Here is a 22440-nt window from a genome sequence, read left to right on the forward strand (position 1 = left end):
TGCCCAGGCTTTAATTTCTGGGCTCAAAGGATCCTTTTGGCTCAGCCTCAGTCCCTCAGAGCTACACAGGCTTTTTTTTTTAAATTAATTAATTTATTTTTTTATTTTTGTTTTCTGGTGTTGGGAACTGAACCCAGGGCCTGGAATAAGCAACTAAGCACATGCTCTGCACATCCTTATCCTCCCTCAGGTTTTTTGAAAATGAGATCTATTCAGGAAATTTATGAGCAAAGGATATGAGGAAATGCTTCCTAATTGGGTTTTATGTCTCAACCAGCTTCCCTTTTTGTTTGGAAAGTTTTTAAAATCTCTGCAACCCTGCACTCACAGGTTCCTATGTAAGTAAATATCTTTGGCTCTCTTAGCCCCTCACTTCATTAGCTTTAGGGTGAAATCATGTCTGTTCAAGAGTTAGACCTTTGGAACCCCACATTAAGAACTCCAATTTCACACCAGCATTTTTAATGACTTCCTAGTGATATACTGCAAGGATGTATCATAATTTATTTAACTAGGTGCGTGTTGAACATTCAAGATATTATTAACCCCTCTGTGATAAACATCCTTGTAACTAAATCTTTTCACACTTCCCTGGTTATTTCCTTAGGATAATTTCCTATAAGTGGATCAAAGTGGATCAAAATGCCATTTTTTTAAGCTTTAGATTTGGCAGGAACACTTAAGTTCTATTTCACAAAGAAAGTGAGGGTGAGGTGGTTTATAGACATGACTCTTTAAACTCAACTTTGATGATACATCATTCACAGGTTATCACGTGGGAAACATTGACCACCATACAAGGTTTTGCACTCAAGAATCATTCTGTTGTGTGCAATGCTGAGGTTACTCTTCTGCATTTTCTAGCTTTGCCACATTCATTTAGGTTCCATTCAGGATGTTCTTACTGCATTTCTATTTCATGGTCTAGGGCCATTGCTAGGTATTTTGTTGAGTGTTATCAGTTGCTTAATTCCTTAGATTTAAGAAGGATTGTTTGTGGCACATAGGAGTGCTCAATAGATTTTTTTTTTTATTTTAGCAATTCATTTTTTTAATTATTTATTTTTTTAAATTGAAAATCATAAATTTACATAGGGCAATATTGTTTGATTCATTGTTATTTTTTTCTCTTCCCCCCCACCCCTCCCACCCCTCTTTTCCCTCTGTACAGTCCTTCCTTCATTCATTCTTACAACCCTCCTTATCCCTAACCCTAAACCTAACCCTAACCCTAACGCTAACCCCTCCTACCCCCCATTATATGTCCTCATCCTCTTATCAGTGACATCATTCGTCCTTTAGTTTTTTGAGATTGGCTTCTCTCACTTAGCATGATATTCTCCAGTTTCATCCATTTGCCTGCAACTGCATTAATTTTATCATTCTTCATGGCGGAGTAATATTCCATTGTGTATATATGCCACAGTTTCTTTATCCATTCATCAACTGAAGGGCATCTAGGTTGGTTCCCCAATCTGGCTATGGTGAATTGAGCAGCTATGAACATTGATGTGGCTGTATCTCTGTAGTATGCTGATTTTAAGTCCTTTGGGTATAGGCCAAGGAGTGGGATAGCTGGGTCAAATGGTGGTTCCATTCCAAGCTTTCTGAGGAATCTCCATACTGCTTTCCAGAGTGGCTGCACTAATTTGCAACCCCACCAACAATGTATGAGTGTACCTTTTTCCCCACAACCTCGCAAACACCTATTGTTGCTTGTATTCTTGGTAATCGCCATTCTAATTGGGGTGAGATGGAATCTTAGGGTGGTTTTGATTTGCATTTCTCTTATTACCAGAGATGTTGAACATTTTTTCATATGTTTGCTGATTGCTTGTACATCTTCTGTGAAGTGTCTATTCATTTCCTTAGCCCATTTGTCGATTGGATTATTTGTATTGTTGGTGTAGAGTTTTTTGAGTTCTTTATAGACTCTGGAAATGAGAGCTCTACTTGAAGTATGAGTGGCAAAGATATTCTCCCACTCTGTAGGCTCTTTCTTCACATTACTGATAGTTTCCTTTGCTGAGAGAAAGCTTTTTAGTTTGAATCTATCCCAGTTGTAGATTCTTGCTTTTATTTCTGGGGCTATGGGAGTCCTGTTAAGGAAGTCTGATCCTAAGCCAACAAGTTGAAGGTTTGGACCTACTTTTTCTTCTATAAGATGCAGGGTCTCTGGTCTGATTCCAAGGTCCTTGATCCATTTTGAGTTGAGTTTTGTGCAGGGTGAGAGATAGGGGTTTAATTTCATTCTGTTGCATATGGTTTTCCAGTTTTCCCAGCACCATTTGTTGAAGAGGCTATCTTTTCTCCATTGCATATTTGTGGCCCCTTTGTCTAGTATGTGAAAATTGTATTTATTTGGGTTTGTGTCCATGTCCTCTATTCTGTACCATTGATCTACCTGTCTATTTTGGTACCAATACCATGCTGTTTTTGTTACTATTGCTTTGTAATAGAGTTGAAGATCTGGTATTGCGATACTCCCTGCTTTGCTCTTTCTACTGAGGATTGCTTTACTATTCTGGGTTTTTTATTCTTCCAGATGAATTTCATGATTGCTTGCTCTATTTCTGTAAGGTACATCATTGGGATTTTAATTGGAATTGCATTGAATCTGTATATCAATTTTGGTAGTATGGCCATTTTGACAATATTAATTCTTCCTTTCCAAGAACATGGGAGATCTTTCCATCTTCTAAGGTTTTCTTTAATTTCTTTCTTCAGTGTTCTGTAGTTCTGATTGTAGAGGTCTTTCACCTCTTTTGTGAGATTGAGTCCCAAGTATTTTATTTTTTTCGAGGCTATTGTGAATGGGGTAGTTTTCCTAATTTCTCTTTCTGAAGATTCATCACTTATGTATAAAAATGCATTGGATTTATGAGCACTGATCTTGTAACCTGCTACTTTACTGAATTCACTTATGAGTTCTAAGAGTTTTCTGGTGGAATTTCCAGGTTCCTCTAAATATATAATCATGTCATCAGCGAACAGGGATAGTTTGAGTTCTTCTTTTCCCATTCGTATCCCTTTAATTTCTTTGGTTTGTCTAATTGCTCTGGCTAGAGTCTCAAGAACGATGTTGAATAGAAGTGGTGAAAGAGGACATCCCTGCCTTGTTCCAGTTTTTAGGGGGAATGCTTTCAGTTTTTCACCATTTAGAATGCTATTGGCCATGGGCTTAGGGTAGATGGCCTTTACAATGTTAAGGAATGTTCCCACTACCCCAATTTTCTCTAGTGTTTTGAGCATGAATGGATGCTGTATTTTATCGAATGCTTTTTCTGCATCTATTGAAATAATCATGTGATTCTTAACTTTTAGTCTGTTGATATGGTGAATGACATTTATTGATTTCTGGATGTTGAACCAACCTTGCATCCCTGGGATAAAACCCACTTGATCGTGGTGCACTATCTTTTTAATATATTTTTGTATGTGATTTGCTAAAATTTTGTTGAGAATTTTTGCGTCAATGTTCATTAAGGATATTGGTCTGAAATTTTCTTTCCTTGATGTTTCTCTGTCTGGTTTAGGTATCAGGGTGATATTGGCTTCATAGAATGAGTTTGGGAGGGTTCCCTCCTCTTCTATTTTGTGGAATACTTCGAGAAGTATTGGAATGAGCTCTTCTTTAAAGGTTTTGTAGAACTCGGCTGAGAACCTATCTGGTCCCGGACTTTTCTTTGTTGGTAGGCTTTTGATGACCTCTTCTATTTCATTGCTTGAAATTGATTTATTTAAGTTGTGTATGTCCTCCTCGGTCAGTTTAGGTAATTCATATGTCTCTAGAAACTTGTTGATGTCTGCAAGGTTTTCTGTTTTGTTGGAGTATAGATTTTCAAAATAGCTTCTAATTATGTTTTGTATTTCACTCGTGCCTGTTTTGATATTTCCTTGTTCATTCCAAATTTTAGTAATTTGAGTTTTCTCCCTCCTTTTCTTTGTTAGTGTGGCTAAGGGTTTATCAATTTTGTTTATTTTTTCAAAGAACCAACTATTTATTTTGTTAATTTTTCTGATTGTTTCTTTTGTTTCAATTTCGTTGATTTCAGCTCTGAGTTTACCTATTTCCTGTCTTCTACTATTTTTGGTGTTGGTCTGCTCTTCTTTTTCTAGGGCTTTGAGCTGTAGTGTTAAGTCGTTTATTTGTTGATTTCTACTTCTTTTGTTGAATGCGCCCCATGAAATAAATCTTCCTCTAAGGACTGCTTTCATAGTGTCCCAGAGATTTTGATATGATTTGTCTTTGTTCTCGTTTACTTCTAAGAATATTTTTATTTCCCTCCTGATGTCTTCTGTTATCCATTCATCATATAATAGTGTATTATTTAATCTCCAGGTAGTGGAGAAGTTTCTGTTTTTTATTCTGTCTTTTATTTCTAATTTCAATCCATTATGATCTGATAGAGTACAAGGTAGTATCTCTATCTTCTTGTATTTGCTAACTGTAGCTTTGTGGCATAAGACATGGTCTATTTTAGAGGAGGATCCATGTGCTGCTGAGAAGAAAGTGTATTCGCTCTTGGTTGCATGGTATATTCTATATATGTCGGTTAAGTCTAAATTGTTGATTGTGTTATTGAGATCTATGGTTTCTTTATTTGATTTTTGTTTGGAAGATCTATCCAGCGATGAGAGAGGTGTGTTAAAATTGCCTAGTATTATTGTGTTGTGGTCTCTTTGATTTCTGGAATTGAGAAGGATTTGTTTGATGTACATGGATGAGCCAATGTTCGGGGCATAGATATTCATGATTGTTATATCTTGCTGATTTATGCTTCTCTTAAGCAGTATGTAATGTCCTTCTTTATCCCTTCTGACTAGTTTTGGCTTGAAGTCCACATTATCTGAAATGAGGATGGATACTCCAGCTTTTTTGTTGTGTCCATGTGCATGGTATGTTTTTTCCCATCCTTTCACCTTTAGTCTATGGGTATCTCTTTCTATGAGATGGGTCTCTGGCAGGCAGCAAATTGTTGGATTTTTCTTTTTAATCCATTCTGCCATTCTATGTCTTTTGATTGATGAGTTCAGGCCATTGACATTCAGGGTTATTATTGTGATATGATTTGTATTCCCAGTCATTTGACTCATTTTTGTTTTTTGACATGATTTGGTTTCTCATTTATTTGGCTATTCCTTTAGGATAATTCCTCCCTTTGCTGATTTGCATCATTGTTTTTCATCTCCTCCCCATGGAATATTTTGCTGAGAATGTTCTGTAATGCTGGCTTTCTTTTTGCAAATTCCTTTAGCTTTTGTTTATCATGGAAGGATCTTATTTCATCATCAAATCTGAAAGTAAGTTTTGCTGGGTATAAGATTCTTGGTTGGCATCCATTTTCTTTCAGGGCTTGGTAAATGTTGTTCCAGGCCCTTCTAGCTTTTAGGGTCTGGATTGAAAAATCTGCTGATATTCTTATTGGTTTCCCCCTGAATGTAATTTGATTCTTTTCTCTCACGGCCTTTAAAATTCTGTCTTTATTTTCTGTTAGATATTTTCATAATAATGTGTCTTGGTGTGGGTGTGTTGTAATTTTGTATATTTGGAGACCTATAAGCCTCTTTTACTTGGTTTTCCATTTCATTCTTCAGATTTGGGAAATTTTCTGATATTATTTCATTGACTAGATTGTTCATTACTTTGGTTTGTTTCTCTAAGCCTTCCTCAATCCCAATAATTCTTAACTTTGGCCTTTTCATGATATCCCATAATTCTTGTAGATTGTGTTCATGATTTCTTACCTTCTTTTCTGTTTGGTCAACTTTGTTTTCAAGGTTAAATATTTTGTCTTCAGTATCTGAGATTCTGTCTTATAGGTGTTCTATCCTTTTGGTTATGCTTTCTATGGAGTTTTTAACTTGGTTTATTGTTTCCTTCATTTCAAGGATTTCTGTTTGGTTTTTTTTCAATATCTCTAACTCTTTATTGAATTGATCTCTTGCTTCCCGTATTTGCTCTTTTAACTGTTGATTGGTGCGATCATTTAATGCCTGCATTTTCTCTTTCATCTCCTCGTTTGCTTCCCTGATTGTTTTAATTATGTACATTCTGAACTCCCTTTCTGACATTTCTTCTGCTGTGCTGTCATTGGGTTTTATTGATATAGTATCTAGGTTTGTTTGGGACATTTTCTTCCCTTGTTTTCTCATATTGGTCAGATGTCAGTGGGACTTTGTGATATTGCAGAATTCTTCTGTTGGCTTATAGTGTCCCTGTAGATTTCTAGTGTATCACCTTCCTGCCTTCAGTAGCCTGAAGTCTTGGAGTAACTTGACAATGCAGTGCTTCCAAGGAAAGCTGCCCCTAGCCTGCTACTTGTTCCAGGACTTGGAGCTTGCTCTGTGTGGAAAGGCTGTCACTGGGGGGCCTGCTCCGAGAAGCTAGCCTGGAAAGGCGCTTCCTGCTGGAGTGGACCAGGCTGCGGGCTGCTTGTGGAAGTCCCTGGCTGCACTGTCCTTGTCCTTGAAGCAACCTGCGGGCAGGAACTCACAGCGCTGGCTCAGGGACTGGATCTTGGTTCTGTGCAGAAAGGCTCTCACTGGGGGGCCTGCTCCGAGAAGCTGGAGAATCTGGCCCTGTGGGAGGAGCCCACTGCTGGAGTGCGCAGGGCTGCCTGGCGAAGACTCTAGCTGCCCTGCCCTACTCTAATAAGCCTCCCGAATCCGGGCCTGCCGCCCGGTGGGGGAGACTCACCCTGTGGCTCTATTTTAGTCCAAGTCTCTCAATGCCTCCCCTTCTTGAATCCTGGGTTCTAGAGCGACTAGAGATGCAGTCACCTCTAGTCCGCCATCTTGGATTGCCTCAATAGATTGTTAACCATTGAATGATGTTGAATAGTTAACAACAATCCTACCATTTCATAGACTGGCTAGTTTTAGAAATCTCATGATCAATCTTGCTTTCTAATATTTATGCTGTACATGGAAATTGCTGTGGACTTTTGGAGAGGTCCATGGTTGTTCTAAATCTTATGACTACAGAGTTTTATAATAATATTTGTTGTATTTTGTATCTTACCTTATTAAAGGTATGGGGTTAAGGAAATCAGCAAAAAAGAGAACTGGACTCCAATGCTTACCTTTCTCTCCCCAAGACTAGTACTAGGTTAAAATAAACAAATTTCATGAGCTGGGTAGACTGATTTGTGGAATCCCAGTTTAATTAGTATCATCATATGGTCAAACTCTGATTTCCATCAGATGATCTTATTTATCTATTTATGTTTTTGGGGTCTTAGGAATTGAGCCTGTGGCCTCATGTACTCTACACTGAGCCACATCCCCCATGATTATTTATATTCAGATTTACATATCATAATATGGATGGCCAAATACATTGTTTAAACAATGGAAAGAGTGACCCACAGGGTTTCGTTCTGTTTTATATGGTTCAAAGTGAGGAGATGATCTAAACGTAAATTTAGAAATCATAGTTGCTACATAAGGAGGATTTTTTTCCTCTTAGGTTCACATTTTTTAAAGAGGGGCAGAATCAGGACATACCTCACAGAGAATAAATTTATATATAATATATATTAACCACACAATGAATTTGAAGTTATTAGAACTCAATTATTAATTGCTTAATTAGTATGGAAGTAGGCCTCTGTGGAAAGTAAAGTCAAATTAAAGATTGAGGTGTAACTTTGTAATAAGTGTTCTGGGGAGAGATGGTATTCATTATGGGAAGAAGTCCTTGCTTCTCGAGAGTGGAGCTGGTGGTTGAGGCTTCAGGGGTTGGCTGGGAGGCTAACAGATTAGATCACAGCCTGAGCTAGTGTTTTTGGAGAAGCTGCTGAGTGTAACCTGTCACTGCCTGAGCTCTTGAAGTGTCTGTCAAACTCTCAAGTTTATATGTATTTTGAATTTTAGTAGTCGAGGTCATTAACACACATGGGGGGTCTGATAAGGTGTGAAGTCATATTCTCCAGGGAAGGGGCGTTGTTCCAAATTCTTATCGTAGTGAAACCTATCACTCACTAGCAAACTATGTATCATTAGTAGTCGAGGTCATTAATACACATGGGGGGTCTGATAAAGTGTGAAGTCATATTCTCCAGGGAAGGGGCGTTGTTCCAAATTCTTATCGTAGTGAAACCTATCACTCACTAGCAAACTATGTGTCAGGGAATCATTTCAAAGCTACACAGTACTGTGCTAGCTGTGTTGGTTTATTTCCTGGGTCTGTATCCTGACCATCAAATCATATTAACAGTACTTTGCAAAAGTGAAAATCAAATTATACAAACATACATCCAAATTTCTTTCTATATTGCAGACTGATTGATTTAGGAACATGTTAAATAATTTTTCATGAATATTATGTATATTTAATATTTATAAAATCCTTAATATTCTTAGATAATTAGATGTTTTTAGATTGGATGGTCTGGGGTGGTGCTTTGAATTTATTTAAATACTGTAATGTACCTTTTAATGCTCACGGTGGGGGAAACTAGATTTATAAAATGGGTCTCTATCTGAGTGAAGATATCTGCCAAGAGGAAACTGAAAGAAGCACTGTTACACCTTAGATTACTTTTTAAATCACCTTCACACCTGCTTAATTTAAACAAGAATGCAAAACAAAGTTCTTACATCTATTTCCTTATCTAACCTGTAATAATTTTACATTCCTTATGAGCTACCATAAACAGCAGCTAACATGATCTATGTATCTTAAAAAAAGTAAATGTGGTTTTTTTTTTTCCTTCTTGCAGTACTAGGGATTGAATTTAGGTCCTTCCTTATGCTAGGCAAACACCGTACCACTGAGATACATTTTAGCTCTTCTTAGTTTTATTTTGAGACAGGGTGTAGCTAAATTGCCCAGGCAGGCCTCCATCATAGGATCCTTCTTGCAATCCTCCTGCTTCAGCCTCAGAGTAGCTGGGATTACAGGCGTGCGCTGCCACTCCTGGCCCTTAAAAAGGAAAATAATGTCAGTAGTTATTAACAATATATTACAATGTATTTAAGTACAGTCAAAACATAAGGATGTATTAGTAATTTCTCTGACACACTACTTTGGCTCAAATAATATTCCCTTTAATGGACAATTTAGCAGTAACCTTTTCATGACTATAGGTAGGAACCTTACAAAAAACCAAAAAATAAATCAGGACATTTTGGTCGCTGCAGCATTAAGCATCTAATTTACTGAGGTTAGTCCACAAGACACAATTCTGTTGTTTTTTGAGAGCCCAGTTGTGCTAACTGCATATCTTTCTTAGTCTCTTACTATGACTCTCCCCGGGGTCAGAAAAGGCCTAATACGCTTAACAGGTTTTGAAGAGACCTGGGCATTGGGGAGAGTTGAGAAATGCTTGTCCTAAGAGAGTAATTGATGATGATGATGGGGGGGGGTGCAGTTTATTTCCGGGAAAAAGGCTGGGCGCTAGACCGGAAAGAAAAGGTGATTTGAAGAACATGGAGAGCTGCCAGCCGGTCAGTTCGGTTCGGTTGGGCGGTGGCCTGGCTCTGCGCGCGGCTGCAGGGAACTAGAAACCGCTAGCGCGCCGCTAAACTCGCGCCCATTCCTTCCCTCCTTCCAGCCCTGCGCGCTCCCGGACTCCCGCGGCCCCGCCCGTCCGAAGCCCGCCCATCCTGCGCACGCGCCCCGCCCGAGCTGGCTGGTCGGAGCGTCGGTGGGCGGGGCGCCGCGCTGACGTTGCCCGCGATGCGGACAGGTTCCGCCGCCGCCTTCGCCGCCTCCGCCTCTTCTGCCACCGGGGTTTGTATGAAAACACCGGGCGGCGGGCGGCGAAGGAACCGCCGTGCGTCCAGCGAGCAGCCACCGGTGCTGACGGCGCGAAGCCGGGTGCCGAGCCTGGAGCGGCGGCTCTGCGCAGTCCCCGCCAGCGCCCCATCCTGAGCCGGTGAGCGTCCCCGCCGCCGTCCGTGCGTCCCGGCCAGGCGGGCGGGCGACCGCCCCTCCGCTGTCTCCGGGCCGCGGGAGCGGCGGGCTGCGGCGTCCCCGGGCTGGGTGAGAGACCCCGGGCCCTTTAGCCCCTCACCTGACAATTGTGTAACGCATGTCGTTTTTGCGGGGCGGGGAGTTGGACTGGATCTTGAGAGAAACCCCTGATGGCTTGGGGCTTTGCCTGGTGTTTGGAAAACGCCACCCCTTATCCCCGCCCCTTGGACACCCGCTACCCTCATCTTTATTCCCGGTGAAGGGGTCCTTCTCTCAGGTCCAGCGCCGGTCGCCGCGATGCCGCGCGGGGTCCCGAAGAGGGGCGGTGGGGCTGGGAGCCACTGCCGGGTCCCCGCCCCGCCCCGGTGTGAGCCCGCCGCCGCGTCGCGTTTCCCTGTGCTTTGGGAACCCTAGGGTACCCAGCCGAGAGCCAGCAAGGTGGGATTTCTGCCATTGGCGATGGTCGTGTTTGTTTCCACGAGCCGGGTGATTGCGCTGAAGTGTGTTCTGTTTACAACTTGTCCCCTTGTGGGGTTGATTGGAACCTGAACCAAATCACCCTAGATGACAGTGCAGAGTTGCGGGTTCTCAGTTGCTAGTGTTCAAGGACTCCTGTACCAAAATGCAAAGGCTTGCTTGGCTTTACCTTTGTTTTTCTCACAAGCTTTTTATGAGCACCAGGACAGTTTGAATTAGTTGGGTTCCTTTCCGGGGCATTTACCCACTGTAGGCTACAATGGAGTTTTAACACATAGTGTAATCGATGTGAATGTTGATAATTTAAAATTCATTTCCCGTTTTACTATAGCTTGCTTAAGTAAGTGCCCAAAAATAACACTTGGCGGAAATTTTCTTTGACAACACATTACTAATTCTTTGTGGGTTTTGAAAAAAAACACCCACACAATTTTTTCTTAAGGTGCTCAAAATTGTATTGGTGTTTCATTCTAATGTATGGCAGTTTTTAGTTAAAAAAGGACTTTCCCTTTGATCGCTCATTTTCACTACTTTTTCTTTGTGTAAATCGAATTATCACTTTCTTTGTTACTGTCTGAATTATTCTTACAAATTCTTTTTTTCCTCCGAAAGCCAGAAGTTATTTTCGTAATTGTGTTGTGGAATGTTTTCAGTTCAGTATACTAAAAAAGAAGTGATTTATTTAAGGCACTTTAAATGGTACATATTTTAAAACATGTGCCAAATGTTAAAACCAAACACAGCCCTGGAACATAAGCATTTCTTATGTAGAATTATTGTGAGATAGTTGGCTGTTGTCTTATCCACTCTGTTTCTCATCTATTTACTCGTTCAGTTTCCCATTCTACTTCTTTTGGGTCAAATTCTACAATGGAGGTATAAGTTCATTTATAACAGCCTCCGTGCACTGCCTTGAATTGGTTCATAACATATTTAGAACTGCAATCTCACTTGAACTCTGAAATGGAAGGGGGAGGCTTAAAGCTATTCTTGTGTTTGACCACTGCAAAACATTAAATGTATTAATGTAATTTAAACTTATAGAAATAATTTTTATAAAGTTTTCCCAATTGTCTTGAATTGAGGCTTTACTTCCTCTAAGTTTGGCTAGACTGCTGTGTAGTAGTAGTTTACCTCCATAAGTGAAAGGAACTCCAAGACTTGTGAAATTTTGTAGTTTGTGTTCTGTATCAAAACTCCACTGCAGTGTTCATCTTCACAATCTACTCTGGCTTGAAGTTCCCCAGTACCTGCAAGTTGAACAGCATACATGAATAATAATGGATAAATCTGTCTTCTGTAAGTTAGGAGCTTTCATTAAGGAGGGGGTGTTTATGTAAACAGCAGAAATTGTCTAGGGTGAGCATTGAATTTTAAACTTAACATGTTATTCTTGGTTACTTAGTGTGCCTGTGTTCTATAGTTTGGTGGCTGAGGAGTGGGGCCTCAACTAAATTGACTGGGTTTTAGTACTGACTTTGCTATAGACAAGTTGTTTATCATCTTTGTGCTTCAATTTTCTTAACTCTGAAAGTGGGGATAGCAATGTATATACCCTTAAATGATTTTGCATATTAAAAGTTAATACATGTAAAATACTTAGTCCACACAGTGCTTATCCCATACTAAGTGCTTAGTAAATATTATTATTGCTACTGCTTTTCCTCACTGTTCCATGAGATCTAGTAGACTGAAAAGAGACTTCAGGCTGGGCGCTGTGCCCGGTAATCCCAGTGGCTCAGGAGGCTGAGACAGGAGGATACAAGTTTAAAGCCAGTCTCAGCAATTTAGCGAGGCCCTCAGCAATTTAGTGAAATTTAAGTGTCTCAAAGTGAAACATAAGAAAGGGCTGGGAATGTGTCTCAGTGGTTAAGCACCCCTAGGCTCCATTCCTGGTACTCTCCCCACCTCCCCAAAAAAGAGACTTCAGGCTGACAGGCCATATTAGTGCAGATTAATTCCATTATTATATATTTATTCCTTTGGGGCTGAGAGCTTAGTCTTACTGTCCTGCCTTTGAAACATGTAAGTCAGTTTTAAATAGAACAGCTACAGCCTGAGCTGGGTGCCCTGGGATATTACTGGAGAGCTTCTGAAGTATCCTTGTCTGTCCCTTCTGACAGAACCTTGGATTGTCTCCCTCATGTTGGTGTTGGCTACTATTTTAATCACCTGTTTTTGAACTTCTTGTTGGTATTTCTTTGATATGTGCTCCCATCAAAAATATTATTTATCAAAATTTTAATGGGTATATATGTGTTTATCTGATCAGGATATTGCATGGTGTTTTCAGGATATACAAAATCACTTTTATCCAAGCATTCTTTGTTTTGTTTTCTTCTTTAATGATGTTGCATAGAACGAAATTTTGATTTGATGTTGTCTTCATTTCATGCAATTTTCCTAGAAAAGTTTTTTTTCCCTCATTAACGATTTTACATGTGTGTTCTTGGTTTGTGTGGATCTGATACAAGTGGAATATATCTTATTCAACATGATTGGGGCCTGAGGTATTTCACATTTTAAAAAAAATTTGTAATATTTGCATATACTTAATAAGATTATTTTGGGGGTTGTACCGAAATCTAAAAAGGGCATTCATTTATGTTTCATATATTCATTATACAGTCTGAAGATAATTTTAAATAATGTTCATAGTGTGCCTCATTTTGACTGCAGCCTTTCAATTTTCCACCTGGGAGTCAGAATTAGAAATTTTGGTTTTTTGGATTTGGGGTACTCAACCTGTGTTTATATTCTGTTCTTAAATCAGATATTTTCAAACTTTTGGTTTCTGGAATCTTACATGCTTAAAAATTGTCAAGGAACCTCATAAAGTATTTGTGGATTAAACCTCTATGTAGTGTAAAAAGAGTGGTATTGTTTTACATTTTTGTAAATCTTTGAATTTTTCTTTTCTTTTTGCAATGGTAGAAGTTGAACCTGTGGTCTCTAATAAGGTAGGCAAATTCTCTACCACTGAGCTATACCGCCAGCCTCATTTTTTAATAAGTTGTTAATATGTAGTTTAATGCATGCCGGTAGATTATTGCTACTTCTGCCTTCAGCCTGTTGCAATATGTTGTTTAGATTGATGTGTACCTAAGCAAAGCCCCAGCCTCATATCCAACTCATAGTTGGAAAAGGGAGGAATATTTTAATTATCTTTTCAGATAATTGTAGATAGTCTTGTTTGACATTCCATCAAAACTCAACAGGTGGTACTTTCTTAAGGGTTGATTGAAATGTGGAATCTGGTCATATCATTAATTTTTTTCATACTTTAGGTTAAAATCCTTTTGTCTGAACTTTGAATTGACCTTATATCCAAAACATCATTCCTTGACCATATGTAAATATTAGTTAATACCCATGCCTGACTTTGTGACATCATTCCTTGGTCATTTGTAAGTAATGGTTCATTGAGTTATACACATCTTCCAAATATTGACATATTTCATTATACAATACCAAAGAAAATTCACATTTGTTATTATCACTGCCTTTCTGTCAGAAGCAAATTGCCTGGGAGCTGTCTAGATTGAGACATGATGGTGCATATGAATTTTCCCAAGTTCTGATTTTTTTCTAGAATGCTTAAGTTTTATCAGTGGCAACAAATATGACTGCCAATTGTTTCATTGAAGTGACAGTCTCACATTATGTATGAGAAATCCTCTGCCAGAATACCCACATTTGGTAACAGTAATCTTTTGTTTTTCTGTATTTTTTTTATTGATGGGTAACCATAATCTTTTAGACATTCTTTCAGAATGGCATTTCATGAAAAAAAAAAAAAGCCTATATTCAAACTCTCAATTCAGTTATAAAACTTCTTTGCCATGAAACAACCATCAGCCATTGTAATTCAGTATGTGGCAGAAATGTTTTGTGCATGCTTCCCATTTTGACATATAGAATAGTAAGAGATATACCTTCAAGGGCTGGGATTTAATAAAATTAACAATTTACTGATTATTCAGGAACATTCTTAAGTGAAACTAGATTTTTTTCCTTTTCCTGGTGTTTTGGGTGAAAAATATAATGCTTAATACTATAGTTGGTGATACTACCTTAATTTGTTCCAAGATGCCAGTAATTTTAAATTGTTTTATAATCTTAATATTATAAAAATAATTTTGATCTTGTGTACCCTCTGAGTGTCAGGACCCCAGAGGTCCATGGACAAAACTGGGATTTAAATCATAAAGAGGATTTCTGCAAAACTTTGATTAGGTAGGGCAATCTCTGGTCATTTTTTGCCCAAGACTTTGAATCCTGGTAAAGTCTTCATTAAGAAAAAAATTAAATACAGTAAGGGTTGTTCACAGAAGGTTGGGAGGTTTCTTAATGGTTTTCGTCAGCTGTTGATGCAAGGGGATTATAGTTAGTAATCTGAAATGGCATTATCTAAAGACAAAACTCAAATTTCGTAGTGCATTGCTACCAAATGGGATTTAAAATCACATCTTTTTGGGAGTTTAAGTATTAAATAAAAAGGCACAATTTAAAAAGCTCAACTAATACCCAGTTCATAAAGCTAAAGAAAAGCTAGTTGGCCTCTCTTTAATGTCTGTTAATTTCTCGCTTAATTCATGGTGAGAATGAACCCTAAAGAGTGGTACCCAGCACTTGCTATCTTTGCCTCTAGTGTCTTTCCTTTTGGGGAAACTGATTTAATATTATGAAAATTGTAAGGGTACAGATTGCATTGTGAAGAAAAACTATAATAAGGTCAGTAAAAGATGTTGGCATAAAATAACAACTCTGCTTTAAAGGAAGTAAGAAAATAGTTTATTCTGAATCAAATATGAGTGACCGTGGTCTGAGAACATGCATTCATGTTATCCTGAATGACATGTTCTGCTGTGCAAGAGGTTACATGAGCTTTCAGTCACAGAACAAAATAAAGTTATAAATCAGTACATTTACTAGTTACATTTGGTGGGAACATCAGGTCGTCAGAGTATAGCAGGGTGGGGAAATTGCTTCTATAGGTTTCAGATTTATCAACACATCTTTGCATTACAGTTGATGGAGGCTAGAGGTTTGCTAAGCTTAGTGATGCCTCCGAGAAGTTTAGGTCAGATACAGAAGTGAAGGTAATTAACTATTGAAGGACCTAAAATAGTCCAAGATAATTTTGTCTTGTTAGCAACAACATTCCATCTCTGCACAATCAGGATGTTCTATCAGCCAAGGTCAAGCAGTCTTCAGGATGTTTAATATAGACAGCACTTCTTAAAAGAACTTCTGTTTTTAAAGAGTTGTGTTAGAACAATGTTAAAAATCTGAACATTACCTACATGTAATGAAGTTGAATGAACTAAAAAGAATATTCTTATTTTTTGAGATGGAGGGTGAGCCTAAACTGTCCTTGAACTTGAGATCCTTCCGCCTCAGCCTCCTGATTAGCTGGGATTACAGGTGCCAGTGTAGCCAGCCCAAAACAATAATTTTAAAGAGTTGTATTTTTGGCAGCAGTTCTTTAAAATTATTAATTTATGGCAGGCATATTTTCTGGATTTGTTTTCTTTGCCTAGTGAAAACTATGTAGCCGTTTATCACCAGAACTTTTCTCATCTTCCCAAACTGAAACTCTGCCCATTAAATAACTCCCTCTCTCTCTATCTTCTGACAAGCACCATTCCTTGTTCTTTCACCATTTCATTCTTCTTTTTGACTACTTTGGTAATTAGTATCAGTGTAATAATATAACATTTATGTTTTTGTGACTGGGTGGTTTCATTTAACACAATATCTTTAAAGTTCATCCATGTTAAATTATCTGTTAGAAATTTCCTTTCTAAAACTGAATAGTATTCCATTGCATATTTATAGCACATTTTGTTCATCTATTCATCTGCCAACAGACACTTGGGTATCTTCTACCACTTTCTGTGAACATAGGTGTAAAAAATATCATTTTGAGACCTTGCCTTCAGTTCTTTTGAATATATATACTCAGAAGTGGAATTTGGGTCATACGATAATTCTATTTTAAATTTTTCTAAGAGACACTCTACTGTTTTCCAAAGCAACTGCAGCATGTTGTCTATGTTCCTACCATCAGTGTGCAGAGTTCAATATTTCTACATTAACACTTGTTATTTTGTGTATTTTTTCTTCCTTTTTGGTAATAGCCATCCTAATGGGTGTGAAGTAATACCTCATTGTGATTTTGATTTGCTTTATTTTGTTACATTTGGTTTGCTAGTATTTTGTTAAGGATTTTTGCATTAGTGATCAATATTAGTTTGTGATTTTTGCTTGTGGTGTCTGTTTAATTTTGGTATTAGGGCAGTGTTGACCTTATAGAATAAGTTAGGAAGTGTTCCTTCATCTTCACTTTTTTGGAAGATATTTTGAAAGATTGACGTTCTTCAAATATTTGGTAGATCTTGCCAGTGAAGTCATCAGGTTCAGGAGATTTTATCAGGAGAGTTTTGATTACTGATTCAGTCTCCTTACTGGTTAGAAGTCTGTCTGTATTTCTGTTTCTTTGTGATTTATTCTTGATAGGTTTTGTGTTTCTGGAAATTTGTCCATTTTATTTAGGTTATATAGTTTGTTGGCATACAATTATTCATAGTACTTTTGTAAGAATTTTTATTTCTGTAGAATCCATAGTGCTATCTCTGCCAACATTTCAGTAATTTTGTGGTTTTTTTCCCTTAATCTTGCTAAGAATTTTCCGATTTTATTAATTGTTTTGAAGAATCAACTTTAGGCTGACTTTTTTATTCTAGTCTTTCTTTATTTTTGCCCTAGTCTTTATTTCCTTTTTTCTATTAGTTTGAATTTAGTTTTTTTTCCCTAGTTCTTAGTATGAGAAGTTAGGCTGTTGATTTGAGCTCTTCTTTTATTTTTTTAAATACATTTTTTAATGTTGATAGATTTTATTCATTTATTTATATGTGGTGCTGAGAATTGAACCCAGTGCCTCACATGCGCTAGGCAAGTGCTCTACCACTGAGGTACACCACCAGCCCACTTTCTTCTTTTTTAAGTACTTGTTTATAGCTAGAAATTTCCCTCTGATTTTGCTCTATTCTATATTTTGTTATGTAATGATTTTGCTTTCATTCACCTTTAAGTATTTTCTAATTTTCCATGAATTTCTTCTTTGAATTTGTGGTTTAATTTCCACAAATTCGTGAATTTTCCAGTTTTTCTTTTCTTACTGACTGCTAACCTCTTGTTTTGAGGTCATAGAAGATTGTTTGTTTGTATGATAAACATTGTTGAATAATACCTGTAGTTTAAAGCGAAGAGAAATAACATTGCCAGCAGTTAAATCTTTAAACCTTTTAAAATTTTAAGTCTATTTTCTCTGATATTAGTACAGACATTCCTACCCTCTTTTGATACTATTTGCATGAATTTGGTTTTCTCTTTTACTTTAAACTCATTTTGTACCTTTGGATCTGAATTCAGTTTTTTGCAGATAGCATAAAGTTGGGTTATATTTTAATTATCTATTTTGTCAATCTCTGTCTTGATTGGCAGATTCTATTCATTTACATGTAAAGTAATTGATAAGGAGGAATTTATTTGTTATTTTACTACTTTTTTCTGCATGCCTACTGCTTTTTTTTTTTTTTGTTGTTGTTGTTGTTGTTCCTAGTATCCTGTATATTTTGATTTTAATTGGGATATTAGAACTGGTTTTAGGCTATGTTACTTTTCTTAAAAAATTCAGTTATTTAAGGCCCCTATCATATGTAAAAGGCAAAGAAAATATTTGTTTCAAGGTAAGAATTTTAATCTCATCTATGACCTATATGTAGACTTAGAAAATTTGACGTGTTAAGTCTAAAAATAGTTGAAATCTGGATTTTGGGAAAAATTATTTTAAATAAGTTACTTAACTAAATTGAGGAATAATTAGATTCTGGTCCCCAAACAGTAAGATCCCATTCATTTATACTAAAATTAAAATGTCATATGTCAAAATAAATTATGTCTTTTGTATGCATCTGCGTATCTTTTTTGTGGACTTGTGTGTGAACCGTCCAGGCTTGTTTGAGTCTATTGAGTGTATGATCATGAAAAGTGTAAGATGTATGCTTTCTATATGTTTATTCTTTTTCATAAAATTAATGTCAATAATATAGGTGAAGTTAATTTGCCTGTTTTCATACTGGCCTAAACATTTATAACATAATCATTGAGTGTTACAGGAATAAGGTAACTAGATGAAAAGTATACCTTAATATAATAATTTAGACAAGGTTAATATAAACCATCTCCAGCTAGGTGTGGGGTCATATACCTGTAATCTCAGAGACTCTGGAGACTGAGGCAGCAGGATAGCAGGTTTGAGGCCAGCCTCAGCAACTTAGCAAGGCCTTGAGCAACTTAGTGAGACCCTGTCTCAAAATAATTAAAAAAAAAAAAAAAATTTAAAAAAATGGGGGGTGGTGGTGCTGGGAATGTGGCTCAGTGTTGCTTGTGCCTGGGTTCATTCCCTAGTACCCAAAACAAAAAAAAACAGACAAACAAAAACAAACTATCACCAATATGTTGTTTTTGTCTTAGATTAAATGCTAGACTGAGGTAATAATTTCTGTCTGTTGCTACAACTACAGTTGTTTTTTACCTCTCTCCTTCACATGCTCTCACTTTTAATTTAATGATGTTGCCAGTGCTGTGGCATCTTCTTTGAGACATTTCTTAAGTAATCAGGATTTGTAGTTTTCTATTACATTGACCTGGTCAGTGTGGAGGACTAGCAGCTCCCTGTGAACATGTTCTCCAAGTGATTTCCTTGAAACATTTAGAGAAACTTACAAGAGATGTTGCCTTTTCAGTGTACTTTTTCTATCCTCCCTGGTGGAACCATCTACAGAAATCTTGAACTACATTGTTTTCCCCAGTTGACCACGCTCACTTCAGTAATAACAATTCTAATATTTAACAGTAAAGGTCATCACTGTACTTAGAGTAATATTTCACACAAGGTTTTAAAGAGTGGAAACTTTTTGTGTCTTGATATCTTGCAGGGAGATCCATTTGTAAACAGAAGAGAGTAAAATAGTGGAGCTGTTCTGGTGGAATGCCAACTGGACCAAGTTGTTTAAGCAAGGAAAGTCAAAAGGGAATTATCTTTCCTGAGGTTGTATGTAAAAGATTTAGATTGAACTTTCCAGTGTGAGGTTTTTTTCCCCTCCCTCCCTCCCTCCCTCCCTCCCTCCCCTCATTCCTTCTTTCCTCCTTTTTTTTTTTTTTTTTTTTTTTTTAAAGTAGGTTTCTGACTTAAAAAGGTTTAGAGCCAGGGATGGTGATATACATCTATAACTAATCAGGAGACTGAGGCAGGAGAATTGCTTGAGTCCAGGAGTTCAAGGCCACCTGGGCAACACAACTTCATCTCTTAAACACACACACACACACACACACACACACACACACACAGTTTAAAAGCATGCAAATTTGAAGTATTTATGAATTTAGAATATATAATTTTTAACTTTATTTAGAGTATCAGAATTTCTTTTCTGACTTTTTTTTCCCCCCCAGAATGAAAATTAGGACCTCTGGAGTGTATGGAATTGCGATGGTGTGTGCATATGCACCTACTCTCTGACTGATTAGCTTAATTTCAGACTTAAGCCAGTGAGAATAGTTTCAATTCTTAGATTCCTGTGTGCTCTGAAACTAGTTGAGAACAAAGATCAGAATAATCTCAAAAATTCAGAAAACCTAAAATTTGTACTATTTTTACACTGGATTTGTCAAGATTGCTTGCTTTTTCTTAGATGTAGGCAGCTAAAGTAGGTTGATATTGCTTTTATGATTTTTTGGTAAGGTCAAATTGCCACATTTAATTCCAGTCTATACATTCCACCTTTAAGTATATAAAAGTCAACTCTACCCACTAGGAAAGTGTGTACCATGGATTGCTATGTGACATTATGGATGTTTCAGTGCAGCTTTTTAACTTTGGTGGCTAAATAACTCAGAGTACATCTCTAAAGGCTTTTGGTTTTGCTTTTATGAAAGAGCATTGTATAGTCCATGGGAAGTAGGCACTGAGGTAGCACAAGTTCCCACCTAACCTTAGTTTAGGAATGATTGAATTGTGAAAGTTTCTGTATACGCTGTTTTTAAAAAAGGTTTCATTGAGTTTGACTTACATACAATACAATTTACCCATGCTAAATATGCTTTTAGTATATAGAACTTTGTGACCATCACCATAGTCAAATTTAGAACATTTTTATTACCCTCAAAATAAACCATGTACCTCTTAGGTCCTACCTTTCAACCTCCATGTCTCCCCTACTCCTAGGCAACTACTCACCTACTTTGTGTTTCTGTAGATTTATCTATTTCAGATATTTCATATAAATTGAATTATGTAATGATGTGACCTAGTGTGTCTTCTCTTCAAAATGTTTTCAAGTTTCATTCAGGTAGCCTGTGTCAGTACTTTATTTATATGACCACATAATAATAGTATATGCCATGTTTTATTTATCCATTCATTGGTGGGTGTACATTTGGATTTTTTTTTCTTTTCAGTTATTATGAATAATGCTGCTGTTAACTTTCAGATGTTTCTGTGTGGACAAAAGTTAAAAATTTGGGGGGTTATGTACTTGGAATGACAGATGAGTCATTGGACATAAGTTAAAAATGTGGGGAATATATACTTGGGATGAATAGCTGAGTCATATGACCATTTTTGAGGCACTGCTAGACTGTTTTCAAAGCAGTTACACTGTTTCATGTTCTCGTCAGCAAAGTATAAGGGTTCCAATGCCTCCTCATTCTTGCTAACACTTGTTATTATCTATTTTTTCTTATACAACTGTTCTAGTGGTTGTCAAGTAGTATCTAAACTTTTATCAGTGGAGGGTATTAGAAAAGAGAGGTTAAGTGTAACAGGAATGGTATTAAAGTATTTCATAGGTTGACCTGAGAAAATAATTGTTAGTAGTAGATCTTAACTTTGGCAAAGTGTGATTAATGTCACTTCCTAATTAAAAAAACATCATTGTCACAAGCTTTATCTCGTTTCTGAGGCTAGTGTTCTGCCACCCTCTATATTGTGTCCAAATCTTTTATTTGAGAAGAAAACAGGAGATTCATTTGTAGAGAAAGAATTCACTCTACCTTCAAAACAGGATTTACAAATGATTTAAAATCAGCATACTATAGGAATGTGGCCATATCAATGTTTATAGCAGCACAATTCACAGTAGCCAAGCTATGGAACCAACCTCAGTGCCCTTTAATAGATGAATAGATAGAGAAAATGTGGTGTATGTACACAATGGAGTATTACTCAGCCACAAAGAATGAAATTATGTCATTTGCTGATAAATGGATGGAATTGGAAATTCTCATACTAAGTAAAATAAGCCAGACCCAGAAAGTCAAAAGTTGAATGTTTTCTGTGGTATGTTAGAAGTTAGTCTAAAATAAAGAAATTAAAGAAAAGGAGAGAAAAGAAATGAGGGGAGGTAGAAATTACATCAAAATAGAAGAAAGATCACTGGAATAGAGTAAGGGGATTGAGGGAGAGGGAGTAGGGATGGAATAAGGAAAAAAACAGTGGATTTCTGAATCTGACCTAACTTTCTTATATACATATACTACATTGAGTCTCACCATTATGTATATCCACAAGATACTAATTAAAAAAAAAAAAAAAAAAAACTAAGTAGCACAAAGATAAGTAGAGGAGAGGAAAGGGAACCAGGGGGAGGGAAGAGAAAAGGTTAAGGGGAAGTACTGGGATTGAATTAGAGGAAATTGTATTCTATGCATTTATAATTATGTCAAAATGAATCCTAATGTTGTACATAACTAATATGAACCAATTAAAAATGGAAATAAACCAGAGGAATTACTAATGGCTACTAAATAGTTTAAAACATTGTTAGGATGTACTACTGTGGGTTCAATGAGGGAGCAGAAGCCACATAGTAATTTAACAGGGAAAGAATATAAAGAATTACTGACTATAACAGGGAATTGGATGAATGAGAGATGTATGAGTGACGAGTTAGGATAATTCTAAAGGCTATAGG

General features: G+C 37.1%; 1 protein-coding gene across 1 annotated transcript in view; it reads left to right on the plus strand.

The window, feature by feature from the left end:
• The first annotated feature begins 9680 nt into the window (after positions 1–9680).
• AGTPBP1 (ATP/GTP binding carboxypeptidase 1) overlaps positions 9681–22440 on the plus strand; it is a 170299-nt gene continuing 157539 nt past the window's right edge. Inside the window, 1 exon segment of the mRNA XM_079113373.1 lies at positions 9681–9884. The gene's annotated coding sequence lies outside the window, so the exon portion shown is untranslated.

The sequence above is a fragment of the Sciurus vulgaris genome (genome assembly GCF_902686455.1).
Source record: "Sciurus vulgaris genome assembly, chromosome: 15".
NCBI lineage: Eukaryota > Metazoa > Chordata > Mammalia > Rodentia > Sciuridae > Sciurus > Sciurus vulgaris.